This window comes from Martes martes (assembly GCF_963455335.1).
Source record: "Martes martes genome assembly, chromosome: 1".
In the NCBI taxonomy this organism is placed as follows: Eukaryota; Metazoa; Chordata; class Mammalia; order Carnivora; family Mustelidae; genus Martes; species Martes martes.
Genome location: NC_137888.1, coordinates 60,517,877 through 60,537,370, shown reverse-complemented (window position 1 = coordinate 60,537,370; position 19,494 = coordinate 60,517,877). Strand labels below are relative to the sequence as shown.

Below are 19,494 nucleotides of genomic sequence, written 5' to 3'. Positions count from 1 at the left end.
TTGTTTCATTTTTCCCTCCCTTCCTCTATGACCCTCTGTCTCATTTCTCAAATTCCTCATATCAGTGAGATCATATGATAATTGTCTTTCTCTGATTGGCTTATTTTGCTTAGCATAATACCCTCTAGTTCCACTCGGCATCAGGGAAATACAAATCAAAACCACAGTGTGATACCACCTCACACCAGTCAGAATGACTAAAATTAACCAGTCAGGAAATGACAGGTGTTGGCGAGGATGCGGAGAAAGGGGAACCCCTCTACACTGTTGGTAGGAATGCAAGCTGGTACAGCCACTCTGGAAAATGGTATGGAGGTTCCTCAAAAAGTTGAAAGTAGAGCTACCCTATGACCCAGCAATTGCACACTACTGGGTATTTACCCTAAAGATACAAAGGCAGTGAAGCCAAACTGTGGAAAGAGCCTGGATGCCTAGATACCCATCAACAGATAAATGGATAAAGAAGATGTTGTGTACACACACACACACACACACACACACACACACATACACACACGAATACTATGCAGCCATCAAAAATGAAATCTTGCCATTTGCAACAACATGAATGGAAAGCTCCCCTCTTTTTAAACCACTCACTCAATCTGCTCCTAAAAATGGAGAAGACTCTGAATTACCTTCTAGGAGTCTGTTGAGTTTGAATAAAGGAGAAGGGGACTGCCATAGCATATGGTTTTATGGTGCTAGTTTTTAATCACATAAAAATGCCTGATTCAAGCTTGTTGTCAGTTAATCTTTCAGTGCAGCCTACAAACCTGTTGATACCATAAACACTATTTTCTAAGTCTTCTTTTGTGAGACATGCCTCACAGTAGATACAGTTTAGCTTAATTCTCAAATTAAGCTCAATACCACCTTAATTTTGCTAGATTAAAAATAGCATAAGCCTGCATGTGACTATATTAACTATAAGGTAATGGAGCTGATTTTTGGTGGGTATTATTGGCACTGGTCTGCTAATTTAGAATGAATCCATATAGTGGATATCCAGATCCACTATCAATGAGTTTCATAACCTGTTAAATGGAGATGATACTAGTACCCTGCTTTATGTATTATTGTGAAGATTAAATGAGATAATATATATATATAAAATTCTTAGATCAGTTCCTAACAAATAGTAAGCACTCAATGAGGAATAACTATTACTATATATGAACATTATAGAAATAAAAATTAAACAATTGCTGGTAAGTATGTGATATATAGCAGGTGCTCAATAAATATGTGTTGAATGGATTAATACATTGTGTCAGTTCTTCAAGCTGGCTCTGTGTTACTTATCTATGGTAAATGCAGTATTCCACTTCACACTGTTGAATTTAATATAAAATAAGATGTTAAATGTCTTTAAGAATTATACACAGTTTGCCGGAGCATTTATTGATTCTGAAAGAACCTTTCTTGGTTCTTGGGGAGTTGGGGGTATCATTTCTTTTCCTCAGAATTTTCACCCATAGTACTATATAGCATACCTTTTGTGACTAGAGTTATATTGTGTGACCACTAAATAGATACAGATTTTACCCCCTTCCTTTAATGGTCATGCAGATATGATTTATCTTATGGTACAATGAAAACAGAGGCTGTATAAGTATGTACAGTAAAACAAGATAAATGGCCTGGAAGGGACAAAAAGACGATGTGTGTCACAAATGCTTCCTACTTGTCTGACCCAACTGAAACTCACCAAAACTAACACACTGAAAGTAAGACATATATTGTCACTATTTGTTCCAGTCCTGGAGATGCTGCATACTTCTCTGGTGGTGTCCAGATATTATAGTTTGGGGGAACATTTTTTACTTAGGATATTTATTTTGAAATCCTGAAATGTTTACTGTAATGGATCTGAAATTGTCGTGCTTTAAGTACCAGTTTCTAAATGGTCTAATTCCAGTAAGAGTTTTAGAAAGGATCCAAATGTTTGCCTTTACCTAGAATATTCTTCCTACCGATGATATTCCCACTCGACCTTTCTGCTAGTCCATGTATTGCTTCCAGTGGCTCTGCCTCCTACTTCTGTGTATATTTGTGTCATTGCTCCTGCTATATTGTATTCTTCTGTTTTCTGTTTCCTTCTCTTTTAGAGTCTAGTGACTAAATTTTGAGCTTCTTGAAGACAAGGGCTGTGTGTGTGTTTGTTTTTAATCTCTGGATACGCTGTATTACTTAGTAGTTTCTGGAATAAAGTAGATTTTCAATAAATACGCATCCAATAAATTAATGAATGTGCAATCATATACATACACACACACACATTAGATCAGGGTCATGAACAAAATTTCCTATGTGTATTTCTCAGCTGCTTGTGAATGTTTTAACTCGCTTATGAACAGATCAGTATGTTTCTGAGTTCTCTAGTCACGTTGAGGGAAATTTTCTAATCTTTGAAAAAAACCTGTTTTTATCTATTCATATTCTTTGTTTTTACTCTGAGCATTCTTTTGCACGTGGACTCAAGTGTGCTGTCAAGTACTGATTACTTGGTTGAACCACACAGTGTTACGAATCTTTATTTTTATTTGCACGCTATTTGGTGGCTCTGTTCAAACACATTATCTGTATGTTTTAAAAAAATATACGGATTGTGTCACTTTGCTGGAAAACTCTTACTTCCATAAAAAATTCTCAACATTTAATACAGAGATTGGCATATAGTTCGGATTCAATAAATGTTTGTGGAATGCATGAACAAATCAGCCATTATTATTAACTGTTGTAAAGAGGAGGTATGAGATTTCTTTTAAAAAGACAAAATGAAATGCCCAGCAGGATAAGAGTGAGTAAAAGTGAATCTGACTCTCATAATTCTTACCTCCGTGTTTCTAGACTGTTACACAGGCTCACTGAGAAGTGCCTTATATGTTTGATTTCTCAACTTCACCCTGCAGTTAACTTTTGCAATCTGGAGGCTAGAGACCTCTTTTGTAAATGTTGTCTGTCTGAACTGTGTTGGCACCAAGGAGGCCTTAGCAGATAAAGTGGAAGAACATATGGCTCCCATCTGAATACAAATCGGTGGACATAACGTGGTAATTCAGCTGAGATGTCCTCTATATTGTAAACTGAAAGAGTATGATTAGAGGTGTTTATAAACGGAGTCTGATTTTCCCCCACACACCCCTCCCCACCCCCTTCCACTGTAGTTTTATCGGCCTGAATCATAGCCATCCAGCGTTCTGGTCTCACTGTGTTATTTGTTAAAATGGCCAGTGTGAGGAATTATTAATTAAAGCTAACAAATCACCCTGACGAGCTGTGCCCTGGCATGGCTGAAGGTTGATTGGCGAAAGTGTTCTCCTTTGGAGAAAAGACTTTTTGTGCTCGTGACGCAGTCAGGGACAGATTATTGAATATGCAAGTTAGAAGAAAAATCACAGGACAAGCAAATTGAGTATTTACTGGCAAATAATTGCTCTCTTAAGCTGTGGCTCTCTTCCTAAATTCTTAACATTCCCGAGGGTTATAAAGAAACACAGAAAAATGCATCGGTACAGAGTACATTTCAAAAAAAATACATAGACTGATGTTTCAGACTTGTGCAGGTAAGTGTGATTGTGTGTGCATGGAAAGTGAAAGAGCAAGGGGATGCAAGGGAACGATGGGGGTAGTTTTTAATTCGGTGGGTTTTTGAAAATCAGTTTGTTGTTTATTGAAATACTGCTCGGCGTATTTCTAAGTTGACTGAGAATTTAGTTTCAGTGCTGCATTTACTGTGAAAGTTAGAGAAATGAGAGAGAGGGTTTTCTCAGAGTTACTTTATGTCTTTATCAGCAGGAGGATATGTTAATGTTTTGCCCCAATAATAGTTATAAATTTTGCTTGGTTATTTGTGGATATATGTATAAAATTACCTTCTGAGTTAGGGTTCTTTAGTTATTCTCAACATTTAAATATGACCTGTTTTAACAGTGTCCCAAACACATTTGGGTACAACTATTGCATTTATTTTTCCAAGTAAACTCGATTTCCATTTGCACCAAGCTAGTCCTTGTTCAGAATTTCGAAAGGGGCATTACAGTTCTGAAATAGTTACTTAAATTTCAGGCTTCTGTAATAACAAACGTGTCCTTATTATCAATTGTGTGGTCTTTTTATCTGAAATGTTGATCAGATTACTGGGTTTTGTGGACCTTGTGAAGTAAGTGAGAGGAGTTTAGAGACTATTTCAAAACCAAACTAAAACACATCAAAATGTTAAGTGTGAAAATAAAAACTCATTCTATGTATAAAATATGGACAGTAAGAAACAGAGATACTTTCCTAAGTATAGCTAGGTTATGTGAACAGCATTATCAAAACATGCATATCCACTGAAGATGAATTTCATATTCTGAAAACCTAGAAAATATGCTTTCATTGACAACAAGCTGTTTTTGAAATGAGAATAATTGGCTGGTGAAATAGCATTTTAGAACTATGAATAACATGGATTTAAAACAAAGGTATAAACATAATTTAAACTAAATTAGCTAATTAATAATTGCAAAGTGCTTTAACAATAAAACATCTACATGATAGTAATAATAGTCAGAATAATAATAAAAATGGAAAATCTGGCAATCACCCAGAAATAAGATCAGATGACTCATAAAGTTTTAGAGAATCAGAAATGTAAAATATAAATATATAAAACTTATATTTTACCTTCTAATCTGTTCCTTGAACCATGCAATATTATGCTGATCAGGATTTTTCTTTACTATATCCTACTTTACTAAAAAGTGTAGTTTATCTTAATCTAGAGTAGAGCTCATAAGAAAGTTTAGAAAATATATATTTTTTTAAGGTTTATTTCCCACTGGATAACATTCTGTCCCCGGTTTTCCTCCTTAAAGTTTCTTGTGACTATTTGAGGGCACAATTTGGTCCATTATTTTGAAATAGCAAAGGGGGCATTTAAAGCATATGTTCAGAGACTAAACCATCTGCCGGTTTTATTATGAATACCACAGAATTATGAGGACTTGGAAAGGCTCAAAAATTGAACCAGAGTTCTATGCAAGATTAAAAAAAAAAACAACACTACAGCACTTTGATTTTAAAAAGTGTTTTGCAACCACTTACTTTTGCTAAGTATTTTCATTAAGTCTTCTATAGGAGAATAGTATCATTACACCCTTTCGGTATATGAGGAATGCATGGCAAAATGTAGTTGAGTGACATGAACCTATGGAAATGTAATGATAATATTTTCTTTCTGATTTAACCCACTAAATTTAAGTGCCTTTTGGAATTTAGGGTGGACTTGTCAATAGTGAAACTTTCAGTGAATTGGAGAAACATAAAATGGTGACTGCTGGAACAAAAATCAAGTCCAGCTGCTAGCTTCTGGACTATCTACAAATGAGTTGCAAGAGACATGCAGAGGTCAGACTAAAGAGCACTTCTGTAATCCAATTGTGATGTAATGGAAGTATGAATCAGCTATTGGTTGCCCATGCTGGGGGGAGCCCGCTCCCCCCAAAATGGGCATAACTTGACATTATTCCAGGGTAGTACTATATTCCTTTGGTGTCTGGAAGGATATGAGATTTAGAAATTAATACAAGAACAAAAATCACATTTAAATCCCAAACATAATAGTATTTCAGCCCAGAGCCATCACATAAAGACAAATCAAGATGAGAGGCATTGTTAAGATGTCTAGTGCCCAGTTAAAGTTCTCTTAACTTTGCCTAAATTTTACTAAAATCAGTCTGAGGCTAGCTGGATCATTATTAGAGGAAATGCAAAAAATAGACTACACCAGCTTGAGAATGAGCTTTCAGTGTTGAGATGACTTATCCTTCTTTGTTGTTTTAATGAAAATTATTTAATTAAAGAAAATAATGAAGGCAAAGGACTGAGGTGTTTGGTTTGAAGTGTCTAAGTAAAATGTGTGTATGTGTGTGTAAAATACATATAAGGAAATAATTCATGTACACATATTATTACATGTATACTTATGTAATTTCTTAAAAATACTTTCAGAATTGTGCACTTTGTTAGACTGATTAAGCCTAGGACTGTTTCTTATACAGTCAGTCTAAAGACTGAATGCACATATTTTACATAGCTATAGTTGGCTTTCGGTATTTGAAGGATGTCAGATTTAATGATCTGGTGCTGAGAATACCTATATTGAATTTTATACGGATTTTTCTCTTAGAGGTATTTTAATCTTATGCCTCCCTAAATTGCAATCTTGCAAGTAATCAAGTGAATCTATTAGCCCAAAGACTACAAAATGTACAAAATGTCTCCATTATTTCAGGAGGTTAGTTTTTATTTTATATTTTGGGTGAGTTTTATATATATTTATACCTAAAACACACATACACTTTTTGTTTTGTTTTCTTCATTTCTTTCTGCCACCTTATTCCAATGAGGGAGTTAAAATGGCTGACAAAGGAAACGAAACAGATAGTACAGTGAAATACATGAATTAGAAGTAGGTCAGAAAAATAAACACAATAAAACCATAAACAAGGGCAAGAACATAAAAGTGGAGTCAGGAGTAGTAAAGTCAGTGTACAAATTACATTCAGTGAAGTGTTATACATTTGCCTTTAAACTTCCTTGCAGCCAAGACGAAGAGAAAACCATGACCCGTCATGCAATTTACAACATTCATAAGAATAATAAAATAATTTCCATTTTTCATTACTAAAGCTCTTAAAAAATGACAAACTCTGAGTGTTTAGGGAGCTTAGTGGTAAGACATCTCCCATTGAAAATAATTAGAGGCTGCAGAGACCTAAAGGTCAAGGCAGCAGCAGAAGCCATACCTTCCCTGGGACATGTATGGAAGAATAGACTAATCTCCTTTCAATCCCAGGGGATACATTTCAGCTACTATTAGTGCAGTGATGTTACCAAGACCAAGATCTTCTGGCAAATTAGGAGTTAATCATGTATATATTTTAAGAGTAAACCAAGGATTTAGAAGGCATCCACATTTATAAAAGCCATTAAAATGCATTTTACCAAGTAAACCTCTTGAATCAACATTGCTTCCCTGAGTGGATCAAGAAACAATGCTGCACTGCTGCCATACTTCTGCTTTTACTTTAAGCACCCTGCCAGTCTTTGTCAAGTTTTAAAAAGAACCCTTTCTAGCTTAAAATGTAATGTCCCTTGCCCTTGTATCCTCCCTTAGTTCATTTTCAGAAGTTTTAGCAAACTGCCTGATCTTTTCACAGGTAAATTTGATAGTTGAGTCACATTGAATAGGCCAGTCTTTTCTCCATATTGAAGAGGTGAAGCATAAGGGTTTTGGGTTTTTTTTTTTTTTTCACATTATCTTTGTAACGCAATCCACAGTAAGTTGTCCAAGGAGCACCTGTATAAGAATTTCCTAGGCTGCTTGTCAAAACGAAGATTCCTGGGCCTCATTCCAGAATTTCTAAATTAGAAACTCTGAGGAGGGAGTCTGGGGATCTAGAATTTAGAAAGCAACCCAGCTTAGTAATGCACAGTCACGTTTGAAAACCACTGTTTCAAGATTTTGACTTTAAAATTTCTGGTGTATGAACATAAAATGGTAGGAATTCTATGCCACAGTTTATGAGAGTTTTTATATTAACACTAACTAAGACACTAATCCATGTTCAGTAATATGTGATGGTTGCCTTGCTAATGAAACTGGAAAGATCAAGCTTAGAAAAACTCTGCTTTTGTTTGACCCTTTAAGTCATATCTCAGGATTGTATAAAACATTCTTTAAAGTTTTTAACTATCCTTTATTGAAAACTACTATATTAAGTCATTATATATTGTCATTGTATATTAAGTCATATGTTGAGTCTGGGTACTAGAGATACACGATGAATAGAAACGAGACAGTCATTTGCCTGAAAAAAACTCAAAATCTAGAATAATTTATTAGAATATTATCTTCTCGGGACGCCTGGGTGGCTCAGTTGGTTAAGCGGCTGCCTTCGGCTCAGGTCATGATCCCAGCGTCCTGGGATCGAGTCCCACATGGGGCTCCTTGCTCCTCAGGGAGCCTGCTTCTCCCTCTGCCACTCTGTCTGCCTGTGCTCACTCTTTCTCTCTCTCTGACAAATAAATAAATAAAATCTTAAAAAAAAAAAAAAGAATATTATCTTCTCCATAGTAGGGAATTGCCATATAATCTCCTCTTGAGTAAAACTCAAGATATTCATTGTATTGTATCAGTATAATTATACATTTGCTAATAACAATTTCACATAGTAGGATCTTGCTACAATTTGGAAGCTGTAAAACAGAAGTAAACCTTGTAGGGTCCTCCATCTTCCTTCTCAGCTGGAAACTGTATCCTTCAAGACTGGGATGGGAGGTATCACTGGGACCTTCTAATTCCATTTGTATCATCATCACCCAGTGATCTGCCATTACTGTCCTCTTTGAGAGGAGGTGTTAGTAAATGTGCCTGATAATAGGAAAACTTCTCTATCTCTTTCCAATTTCCCTCTAGGGGCTCAGCTGACTTGTAGGAAAAGCTGGCATCTCTATGACAGCAGCCCCCATAGTTGGCAGGTAGGGCAAAATATAGGGATTCTCAAGCTGCTCTCAGCTAGTACTCGGTAGCTCCAGTAACTGGGTATTGGTAGACTAGCAGGGACATATTTTACATGAAGGAATTTGGTAGTTGGTCTGAGGAACAGGATGAGAACTTGCAGTTTCATTCCTGATTCATGTTTTTCTGGAAAAGTACTGAAAACACCCACCCCTTTTATTATTTCCAGAACAATATGAGAAATATTGTGAGAACTTCCGTATCTCTGTCTTTCTTTTTTAAAAAACATGTACTTCTTGAATATTCACCACCATGTTCTTTTCTAGGAACTTGAGATACAGTGGTGAATAAAATAAAGTTTATACTTTCATGAAGTTTGTATTAGGGAATATAGTATATTAGGGATAGAAAGTAAAATTGTTAAATATAAAATGTATAGTAATATAAAGATAAAAACATGCTTCATTTTTGAGACTTGCCTCCTTGCATTTGCCAACTTCCAATTATATTCATGATATTTCATAATGGGCTTTATGAATGTGTGTGTGTGTGTGTGTGTGTGTGTGTGTGTGTATACCTTAATGCATTCATAAACTTCTATGGGAACAAACCAGTCATTTCAAGATATTCCCTGTTGTGGGAAGCACTTTTTCATGGAGACCTGCACTTAATGTAAAGGAAGAAACAAGACACGTGCAAGGACCAAAAAGTGTGCAGTCAACCACAAGATGATTCTTTCTCATTTTTTTGCTTGTTTGTGTATGTGCGTGTGTGTATGTGTGTGTGTGTGTGTGTGTGTGTGTGTGTGTGTGTGTTCTGGGTTGTTTGTTTGTATTTCAACAAACTGAATGCAAGTCAGCCTAGATTCACAGGGGTCTAAGACAGTCTTCACAGGTCTAAAGGTAGGCGAAAAACAGTTAACAGTAGTATGTGGGTTTTATAAAGTTCTATGGAGGACAGAGTAAAGAGTACCATCCTAGAATAGATCAGAGAGTAGAGCAACTACAAAGATTTCCCGGCGGGAATCATTATTTAACAGAGACTAACAACCTAATAGTAAAACAAAACACAAAGAATTTTTTAAAGTAAAGTCCTAATTTTTCACATGCTCACCTAAGTACCATATGCCCTTGGTGAAAATATTTTAGGCAGTTGGACAACATATTTTCTTAAAAGGAGGTTGGGAAGGGAAATCACCTGTTAACTAAGCACTTAGAGAAACCATTGTTAACATTCATCAGATACTTTTTTGAACATGTATTATGTTCTAGGGTTATGCCAACCAGCCACTGTCTTCTCAGAAGGGAGCATTTTAATTAGCAGGCAGTAGGAATAGCAGCAACTCAAATTTTAAGTCCTGTTAGCTGTCTTCAGATTTGGGCTTATGAACCAGCTGAGTCCCGGTTCTAGTTGATGTAGACAGAACAGTACAAATGCGGTATTCTTGGGCACGCACATCATATCATCTGCTATTACGCACACCTAATATAAGTATGAGAGACAGACTCATTGGATTCAAAGTATGGCTCTGCTTCTTCTCCATCTGTGTGATCTTGGGCAGGTTATTTGACCTCTCTGTGTCTCAGCATCCTTCTCTGTTAAATTGGATTATTAATAGTATATACCTCATGAGATATTTTGAGAAATGAATAAAATAATGCACATAAAGTGTTAATCACAGTACTTGGCACATAGTAAAGTATTCAACAAATGGTATCATTATTATGATGCTAATTACTATTATTATTATTACTATTATAGTTATTTTCATTACCAAAGAAACTTGCCAAAAATTTATTTTGTCCAGTGCAATTCTTATTATCACTACTGACAAAACAACTCAAAACACATTTCCTACTGGGGGTAGGTCAGAGATATCATCTTTGAGACACACATTAAGAATCTGGGTTTATAGCTGAAAATTATAATTTAGCTCAGTAGATAAATGACATTATGCAGACCAATTTTCTGTTTCTAGGTAGAAATGTTGGTTAAATCTGCCTTAACTGACCTTCATGTTACAGATTTTGTTTCAACAATTTGCGACTAACTAGGTTTGTTTTATTAAAAGGAAATTTTAAGTCTAGAGCTCATGTTTTTCACATGGTTCTACATTTCTTTAGACCATCAGTGACTGAAAAGGATGAGAAATACGATTTTAGCTAAAGAGGCATCTTTGGGAAGGAAAAGATTCTACATTGTAGACCTGTATTTTAACATGATAGTGAACAGATATCTAGCCTAGAATGGGTCACATAGTAGGTGCTTAAAGAATGTTTTAAGTTGAGTTACATTTAAAAAGAAAAGGCATGTGAATGTCAGTGTAGATGTTCTGTGGAAGTGTAAATGATTTTAAGAGAATGATGACACAGTGGAATAACGTTGTATGAGGACAAAGCAGTGGTGTGAAATCTTGACAACACATTGTGGTAACTTTCTAAAACTGTAAGCTTACCTGTAGGCAGAACTACATAGTGAAAAGGACATAGGTTCTGTAGTTGCACAGCCATGTTTTTGGTTATAACCTCCACCGTTCAGATCATGCCCATGGATATGCTATTTCTTGTGTCTAAGACCTCAAATGGAAAATGGAGCATTAATGGCCTCATTACCTAATATGTGTGTACAAAGCCTACCAGAGTTCTTGGAACATAATAGATACTCAGTAGATGATATCCATTAATGACAGCAATAAAAACAAGATGACAGAAAAGCCCTGGGTGCAATGAATAGAACCTCATCATATATATGTGTGTCTGTGTGTGTATATATCTCTGTGTACATATATGTAACTCATACTCGTTAGCATGAAAATACTAATACTTAAAATTGTCTTGCTTAATGTTTGACACACAGTAGGAACTCTGTGAGTAAACTTTACCTGTTTAAATGCCTTGATGCAAAGATTTGCTTTAGCTATTCTAGTTAAGTGAAAACAGTTCAAAAATCTAAAACTAACTTTATCTTCTGGGAAGAAAATGACAATAAAAGCAAAAGCGACCAAAGGATTTGTTACTAAAATAGTCAAATAATTTGGTCTTGTTGACAATAAAGAGTAGGGATAGCACTCCACTTCAAGTAGAAGAAAAAGTGAATTAATGTGAGAAACTCTTAGGTGACCCCTAATTTGAGTAGTATTAATTGGAAGTATTTTAAAGATCAAAAGGCTATTATTGCTCATTGCAGTGGTAGCTACATATGGAAAATGGCTGCAGAGATTCACAATACAAAAATAGTTCATTGCTAAATTCGAAATTCTGTTAATGTCACAAACAGTGGGATGTGAAACACAAATGAATTGTGATGACAGTTGAGTCCCAAGCTGCCTATTTTTTTCCCTCTGAGCTGCCCATATTTGGTTTTATATTTTCCTCAGTCCTGATTTAACCCATCAATATTTGTATTTTCTGAAGCTAGCACCACCTTGGCACATCCACTTAAGGATTTTATTCCTAAATGCTTCTCAATTCCTAGGAGTTTTGCTCTCACTGCTTTTTCTTCCCTCAGGTATGTATTCTTGAATCCATATCTCTCACCTCAGAGTCAGAGTTTTGATCACTTAACAGTCTTCTAGGACTTGATATTGCTCTTGACTCCTCCATTTCTCTCAAGTGTTGCAAGTGTCGTTCCAGTCTTCTTTATCTGCAGGGCTGATTTCTTCTCCATTGCTTTGACTTGGGGAAACTTCCTGTCATCCTGATCATCTGCATTCATTTCTTACCATACCTTTAAGAGGCCTGGTTTTCTAAATGTCACTCATATCTTTTATGGTCAAAGGTCTCTTTGATACCAGATTTGAGGGAACAAAACCAGATACACTATTTTATGAACTGAATAAAGCCCCTTTTATTTTTTTTTTTTTAAAGATTTTATTTATTTATTTGACAGACAGATCACAAGTAGGCAGAGAGGCAGGCAGAGAGAGAAGGGAGGAAGCAGACTCCCTGCTGAGCAGAGAGCCCGATGCGGGGCTCGATCCCAGGACGCCGGGATCATGACCCGAGCCGAAGGCAGCGGCTTTAACCCACTGAGCCACCCAGGCGCCCCTAAAGCCCCTTTTAAATGCAGCAATTCCATATAACCATAAGTTAGCTTGACTTTGGGGAAATGTCACTTAAAAAAAAACTCTAAAGAGTATTGTTAAAATGACCAACTTATTTCACCTTAATGGATTTTGTAGCATGAATAGCAGATCTACCTTCCAGAGCAATAGTCCCAGCTAACTGTGTTTATCTGGATTTTACTTCAGGCAGCAATTTTGCTGCCTTTTACTGAGTGACCTCTCCATACCAAACATTTTACATTTAATTCTTAAAATAATCCTGTGAGATAGGTACCATTATCTTTACCTAATAGATAAGAAAACATCAACCTAGAGAGGTTAAATGACTTATTAAAGGGTGGAAATAGGATACAAATCCAAGGTTCTAAGACTCTAAAACCCATCCTTTCTCCATTACCAAATGCTTATGCCTGGTTTTATGTTTACCTTATTGGTAGTGGGAAAGAAGTTTATAGTATAATTTAATTGGGGGCATGGCCAATTTCATCGAAGCAAACAAAGTGAGGAAAGGTTATCAAAGTGAGTGGGTTATCATTTTAATGGAACTATGAACCCAGGGCTCTGGGTTCACTGGATCTCCAAAAGGGTGAAGCACAGGAGTCCAGGCAGGTTTCTTTCCTGCCTCCTTTGGTTTTAGGAGACAGGTTATAACTAGTTCTCATGGACCAGGGGGTCTGACTTCCCATGAAAGACTTTCTGTGTCTTTTTCTCATCTTTTTCTCTACAATTAAAATCTGCTTATTCTTCCCAACAATTTTATTCTGTAGACCTTTTCCCACCAACTTTCTGGAAGGATTAGTAGTAGTAAAAGTAGTAGTACTAGTAGTATTTAGTATTTTTATAAAGCAAACATTTAAAACATTTTAATCCATTTATCACCATTCTATACGTTTCTCTTATGAGGCATGAATATCATTCTACTTATAGATGCCTCATACAGTTTACAGCTTGGAAAATATATACCAAAAAAAAAAAATAGCACATTGTTTTCTCTTAGGTTCAGTGAAAATAGAGATATATAATTTAGCCATGGTTCCCACATACAGTAAGGCAGTGGTAGGACTACCTTTCAGATTGAGAATCTTCTTTCTTTTAAGATTTTATTTATTCATTTATTTTAGAGAGAGAGTAAAAGAGAGAGAGTAGGGGGAGAGGCAGAGGAGGAAGAAGAGGGACAAGCAGACTCCCTGCTGAGCATGACCCCGCTGCTGGGGTCCATCTCATAGGGCCCTGAGATCAGGACCTAAGCCAAAACCAAGAGTCAGAAGCTTAACCAACTGAGCCACCCAGGTGCCCCATAAACCTAAATTTCTAATTTTCTAATTTTCTTGTGCAGTCGGACCAGTGAGTACCAGTTTGCTCTCTAAGGCCCAAAAACCTTACCTTAAACAGGGACTTGGGACTTAGTAAAGATTGGCTGAGTTTATCACTTTACCACAACATTTAACTTTATCTAGGTCCAGTCTTCTAAGGGAAGCTCCTGAAGTTTCCCTAGAATTTAGGGTAATATTCTAACGAAAGAAAGAGAGAGAGAGAGAGCGCACAAAAGAAAGAAACTAAAACAAAAAACCATGGAACCATCTTTCTTCAAATACTTCCCTAAAAAAAAAAATAGACAAACTTTATTATATGATGCTGAATTTTGGATTATACACCATGGGGTTTTTCCTGGGCTCTATCTTTCATATTCACCTTTCCTCCAGTGGCAATGAACGTTTCAATGTCCTTCTCTCAAATTTGAGCCATTGTAGTTTCGATTTGTGTCTTTGCTATTACTTATTATTCTAAATTTAAAATGAGGTGGATGTTTCATTCTTTCACTTTTGGAATATTCAGAAAGTTTTATTGTGTATTTATCAATACACTGTAAAACTTGGCCCCAAATCCTTGTTTTTTAAACAAATATTGCCATTTTCTACAAATCTGAATACCTTTGTTTATTTTCACCCTTTCTCTTAGTCCCTAAATTCTTCAACTTTTATTCTTCTCTGGAAAGCATTGAGTCCTGGTTAGGTGAAAATTAACAGTTTTAGAAGATGAGCATAGGAAAGAGCTATTTTCAGTTGTTTTCAAAATGGGCTTCCTGTCATGCTGTTTGTATCATTTTCACAAATGTGATATTGCATGGGTATTACATAGACATAAGGCATATTCACAGGTATCCATTATTAAAAATATGGAGAAAAATCCCACATATAGATGTCCTTCCCCCACAATGAATTTTGAGCATAAGAAAATATCTTTCCAACAGTGGGGTCTCATGTGCTTCGTGAATTCTAGCATTTGCATCCCTTGGTGTTCATGTTTGTGAAAAATCTTGAAGACTTATGACCTCTTTTTCTTTTTTAGCTGCACAGGCTCAATATAATACATTTTGAATATAGATTCAATATGGTTATAATCCCAATCACACCACAGTTAAAAGCAAAGTTCTAGACTGTGTTTCTCTGCCAGCATGACTCCTCAAAGAAAACGAAACCAGCCCTAACAAAACCCTCCTTAAAACAGAGTAAAATGGGGCTTACAAGAGCTGTTTTGAAAAATGGTTTGAACAGTGACTAACAACCAATTTTTCAGACACCATTGTAGCCATTTCAGGCTGTAGAGTGGACAGTCCACGGGGGAAAATCAATAAAGGCAAAAGATCTCTGACACAGGAAAAAAAAAAAAAAACTAAAAATACCATTAAGACCAATTCCCTCTCTATGCGTCTATTATTGCATTCCACTAAAAGGTGCTGAAAAAAATCAACCAACTTCTACTAAAATGAAGTGTCCAGACAAGCAAGTCTGTAAATAATTAAAAGAATAAACTAGAGTAGAAAAAAGGGAATGGGGGTGGGGTGGGGAGGAGATCAAGTACTTAAAATGTTGAATGTACCAAAGAGCAGAAAACTCAGGGAGAGAAAGAACTTCTTCTTCAAAAAAAGATACTTTCCATCCTTCACCAGTAACACAGAATTGGTAGTCTGATAATAGAAGCCCTTTGGGTAAGGTTGGTGTGAAGAACACTGTCTTCAAAAAGGCTTCACTAGGTAGTCAGTTGCCCAGGACAATCTGATCAGAGTGTCCTTGTTTCTAGAGTTGGTAAAACAAATCAGGATGAACAACATATGGTTTAATAGTTAACTTTTAGAACAAGGGACAGGAAGATGCTTTTATGCCACAGTCCCAGCATTCATTCCAATTTCATTACTAAAGTCTGTTCTGAGAGCATTTACAGCTTTCCAGAGCGTCTGACTTTGGCTGAATCCTGAAGATAGAAATATAACCTTAACGACCTCCTTGTCCTGGAGTCTCCCTTAATGCAGGTGAATCTTTGGGATAAAACATACTGTAGGATCCCAAGTATTCGTATTAGTATCATTATTAATAATATTTTTACTCCTTTCTTATGTTGGTAATTATCTCTCCATTTTCCTGTTCTATTCTAGAAATAAGTGAAAGTTTTGTGAATATGCAGAGTTGCTTTCTCTAAGTTTCTCTGAAAGAGTTTAAGTGTTTTCTTCCAAGTTGGAAATTTGAGATACTTTGAAATATAGTTATATGTGCCAGTCCAATCCTGCTTTTTAAGAGGCAGAAAAGATTTTAGAAACAATCTTTTATTTGACAAAGGGAGAGGACAAAGGAAGGGAGAGAACTGTATTTTTTGGCTGATTAAACTTTCACTGCTCCATGTTGTTTGGCTAGTAGTGTTTTTATCAAGGTCTCTGCTTATCAGAATCCTGATCAGACTCTTCCCCTGTGACTAAGAGAACCTCTCCATCTCTTAGCATCTTCTCCATGTCTTCAAAAGTAGAGTAACCGTGGGCTAGGATTTAATATACCTAATGATGGGTTTTGGGTTATGAACAAGTACTAAGGGAAAATAATGTGAAAATTGAAGGCAAATTCGTGATAAACACTGGGTTGGAAAACTATTGGAAATATCTAGCAGGGAGTTGCCGTTAGTGATAGAGCTAAACTAAACTGCAATAATAACAACAAGCAAAAACCCATACTTGTCACTCCCCTCTCCCCAGTTCCATTTAAAAAGAGCCACCAGTGTAACAACAGCCCAGCAAAGAGACAGCATGGTTCTGAATTTTCACTGTGACCACGGTGTATCCTCATTGTAGGTACTCTGCCATACATTAATAGAATTACTTATCCCTCATGTTTCTCAAAGATCACCTTTGTGCATATCTCCAAAGCTGTCCTGCCAGTGTTACTATTCACTCTTCTTCATTCTCTCCTCTTATTTGAGCTTTTTTTTTTCTTTCCATGTGAGCAAAGAAGCTCTTTCTCTAGCCTCTTTAACACATTCACCATTTCATTAGGCAGATGAGTGTTTCTATATGATGTCTTTTAAAGGGATGAGATAGCAAGAATAGATTTTGAACCATATTTTATCAGTATTATGAAAAAATTAGCAACTGTATATTCCACATATACACGCAGAAGCTGCATAAAATGCAAATTCTATTCATGTCTGATCTCTGCATTTATATAGTGACTATTGCTGCGGCATCTAGGCACTTTATGTTATTTCCTCTTATTATTATTTACCACCTGATCATTGCAAAGTGCTTTTTACAATCAGAGAATTTCATTAACAATCCATTCGCTCTCTCTTTGTTTTTCTGCACCCTTGCAAGTGAAAGTATCAAGCATCTTAGTAGCTATATCAGATAAATTACAGTGAAAAGACAGAGTGCTGCTGACAGAACCATGGGGGAGAAAACCATCCCCAAGCATCTCCTGAAATCCGGTTTATGTTTTGTAGTATCCAAATAATAACATTGTAGAAATAATTATAGAAATTATAGAAACATTACAGATTGAACCCAGCCACTAGCTATGCACTTTTATTTATCATGGCTTCCACCATTGCAATGATCAGAAATAGGAGGTGAGCGAGGGGAGTATGGTCTTCACACATGGAGGGGTCTGGTCAATTCCACCTCCTTGTAGAAAGCTGATGACTTCTTTTATTGCTTCATGAGCTGCTTCTAGCCCAGAATCATAGAAGTCAATCCGTTTTAAAACTTGAAAAGGTGCTGTTAAAAAAAAAATTTAAGCTAAGAAGATCCAGATTTGTTTATAAAAGGTTCATTGTGATTATAGATGAAAGTGCGTGGTTGGTACCTTAACAGTTTGATTGAATTAAAATCAAGTTCACTCCGGGGTTTCCTTCTCAGTTCTACTCCTTGCTTTCTCTTTGACTCCAAGCTAATTGCATAACCTCTGGTTGACTTGTTCCTCGTCTACACATTCAAAGTGAAATTCAGAAGTGAGGTTATTAATCTAACTAATGTAAGCTCTAAAATTATTTCTCTAAGTATTTCTGTGAGAGAATTTGAGATTTCTGACTTAAGCAGGCAGTAATAAAAACTAACAATTCTATGCGCAATCTCCTCTTATCCTTAGACAACAGCCCTATGGAAGTGGTTGCATCAGAATCACTTGGAGTGCTTGTTAAAACACAGACTGCTGGGCCCCCCTTCTAGAGTTTCTGATTCTGAGTCTAGGATAGGGACTGATGATTTGCATTTCTAACAAGTTCCCAGATGATGCTGGTGGGAACCACACTTTAAAAATCACTACAGTAAGAGAGATATAACTTATGTACAGAAAAGAAAATAGAGGCCATGTGGTATTAAGTCATGGCAGTAAAGTGGCAGAGTACAGTCAGAAACCTAGGACCTGGGGCACCTGGGTGGCTCAGTGGGTTAAGCCTCTGCCTTCAGCTCAGGTCATGATCTCAGAGTCCTGGGATCGAGCCCCGCATCTGGCTCTCTGCTCAGCAGGGAGTCAGCTTCCCCCACTCTCTCTGCCTGCCTCTCTGCCTACTTGGGATCTCTCTCTCTCTGTGTCAAATAAATAAATAAATAAATCTTTAAAAAAAAAAAAAAGAAAGAAAGAAAGAAAGAAAGCAAAGAAACCTAGGACCCCTGACTTGAAATTTTACTATCTTTTACTACACACATTTTTCTTTACTTCCATGTTTTGAATAATTTTCAGTTGCCTTGAGATTCTGAGTGAAATAGCTTTGTAAAGGGATGGTAATTGGATCTTCTTCCCTTGGATCTAGTAGCTATTCTTATTGGATTTGTGAGGAGAGAGGAGGAGGCCATTCCAAATCTTAGTGATTTGCTTTGGTGTGAAGGGCTTTTAAGACCAGTCTTATACTTCCCTTTTGGGGATAAGAGTAATAAACTTGAGTCTTCTTTGTGTTCATTCATCATAGCCCATAGATAGAATGAACAGGTTCTCTTTGCTGGACTTTTGACCATATTCTGCTGTGACAATTCTTTGTAAAAATTTCCGCCTGAGTATTACTTCGTCAGATAGTCATGATGAATGAATGTGGCAAGGAATACATGGTGAGGCAGGGGGAAAGCCACCGAAAGGAGATCGAGGACACTGTTTCCAGTGTTACCTCATCCTGGCATGAGTCTACTGATCTTCACAGGGAGCAGGACAGCACAACAGTGGTTCGCAATCCAGGCTGTACATTACAGTCATCTAGAGAAGCTCTAAAACAAACACCCATGTCTGGGCCCCATGTGCAAGAAATTCTGATAAATTGTTCTGGGGATAAGATCTGAGCATCAGAAGTTTTTAAAAGCTTCCCAGATGATTCTAATATGTAATCTAGGCTAAAAACTATTGGCCTAGTGTTTAAGAGCCTGGATTTTGAAATCAGAAGAATCTAAATTCATATCTTGGTGCTTCTACTTAGTTACTCTGCAACCTTGAACAAATTATTTCATCTCTTTCAGCTTTAGTTTTCCTGTCTGTAAAATGCAAATAATAACACTTGCTTTGTAAGATATTTGTGAGCATTAAATGAGATGATGAAATGTTCAACATAGTTCCTGGCTTCTGGTAAGGACCTATTTACATGTTAGCTGCTACTAATGTTATAATGTGCTTTGATT

At 36.4% G+C, this 19,494-nt stretch overlaps 1 protein-coding gene across 11 annotated transcripts in view; it reads left to right on the top strand.

Annotated features, from left to right (window-relative positions):
- ZBTB20 (zinc finger and BTB domain containing 20) overlaps positions 1-19,494 on the top strand; it is a 774,313-nt gene that overhangs the window by 356,681 nt on the left and 398,138 nt on the right. Inside the window, exon 1 of one of the 11 annotated variants that reach the window (XM_080830739.1) lies at positions 3,319-3,569. The exons of 9 other annotated variants lie outside the window; for them this stretch is intronic. The gene's annotated coding sequence lies outside the window, so the exon portion shown is untranslated. Of the gene's footprint in view, positions 1-3,318; positions 3,570-19,494 lie in introns of those variants that run through there. One more of the 11 variants, XM_080830740.1, reaches the window with a different exon arrangement.